This window comes from Oncorhynchus mykiss, unplaced genomic scaffold, assembly GCF_013265735.2.
Source record: "Oncorhynchus mykiss isolate Arlee unplaced genomic scaffold, USDA_OmykA_1.1 un_scaffold_87, whole genome shotgun sequence".
Lineage (NCBI taxonomy): Eukaryota > Metazoa > Chordata > Actinopteri > Salmoniformes > Salmonidae > Oncorhynchus > Oncorhynchus mykiss.
The window spans coordinates 746204-747500 of record NW_023493659.1 but is presented as its reverse complement, the minus strand read 5'-3'; the positions used below and the strand labels follow the sequence as shown (position 1 = coordinate 747500).

The window sequence follows — 1297 nt, the reverse complement described above, 5'->3', positions numbered from 1 at the left end:
GTGTGTGTGTGTGTGTGTGTGTGTGTGTGTGTCAATACAGACATCTAATAAACCTAAATACAGGCCGATACTGTTGTTCTGTTTCATTGAAGATACTCTTGAAACATAGAAATTAGAGTGTGTCCGTTGCTGTGTTCAGGGCAACTTGGAACTAGGAAACTCTGAAATGTTCAACCTGGAAACCCTTTATAGAAAGATGAGATCAGAGGATCAATAGGAAGTTCTACGCGAAATAAAAGTAAGCACATCTTTACTCTGAGGTTCTGAGTTGTCTTGAACATGGCTAGTTTGTGTCCAGTCAGTAACTCCACTATACAGGTTGTACCCAGTCAGGTTGTATCCAGTCAGGTTGTATCCAGTCAGGTTGTACCCAGTCAGGTTGTACCCAGTCAGGTTGTATCCAGTCAGGTTGTATCCAGTCAGGTTGTATCCAGTCAGGTTGTACCCAGTCAGGTTGTACCCAGTCAGGTTGTATCCAGTCAGGTTGTATCCAGTCAGGTTGTATCCAGTCAGGTTGTATCCAGTCAGGTTGTACCCAGTCAGGTTCTATCCAGTCAGGTTGTATCCAGTCAGGTTGTATCCAGTCAGGTTGTACCCAGTCAGGTTCTATCCAGTCAGGTTGTATCCAGTCAGTTCCATTGTGTCAGTAACTCCCCTATACAGGTTGTTTCCAGTCAGGTTGTACCCAGTCAGATTGTACCCAGTCTGGTTGTATCCAGGTTGTTTCCAGTCAGGTTGTACCCAGTCAGGTTGTACCCAGTCAGTTTCATTGTGTCAGTAACTCCACTATAAAGGTTGTAGCCTTCTGAAAGTATTCAGACCCGTGTGAAGTTGCTGGATGTTGGCGAGAACTGGAACACAGCGTTTTACCCGTTGATCCAGAGCATCCCAAACAGTGGAGGATGTGTCTGGTGAGGATGCAGGTCATGGAAGAACTGGGACATTTTCAGTTTCCAGGAATGTAGTCCAGAACCTTGTGACACGGGGCCGTGCATTATCATGCTGAAACATGAGGTGATGAATGGCACGACAATGGACCTCAGAATCTCGCCACGGTATCTCTGTCCGATAAAATGCAATTGTGTTCGTTTATCCGTAGCTTATGCCTGCCCATAACCCCACTGCCACCATGGGGCACTCTGTTCACAACGTTGACAAACCACTCACGCACACGACGCCATACACCTGGTCTGAGGTTGTGAGGCCGGTTGGACGTACTGCCAAATTCTCTAAAACAACGTTGGAGATGGCTTATGGTAGAGAAATGAACATGCAATTATTTGCTGGACATTCCTGC

At 46.3% G+C, this 1297-nt stretch overlaps 1 protein-coding gene across 3 annotated transcripts in view; it reads left to right on the top strand.

Moving 5' to 3' along the window:
• LOC110517592 (translation machinery-associated protein 16) overlaps positions 1-68 on the top strand; it is a 28298-nt gene extending 28230 nt beyond the window's left edge. For all 3 annotated transcript variants that reach the window (XM_036971978.1, XM_036971979.1, XM_036971980.1), the window contains exon 7: positions 1-68. This exon is cut by the window's left edge and continues 347 nt beyond it. The gene's annotated coding sequence lies outside the window, so the exon portion shown is untranslated.
• Positions 69-1297: the final 1229 nt, after the last annotated feature.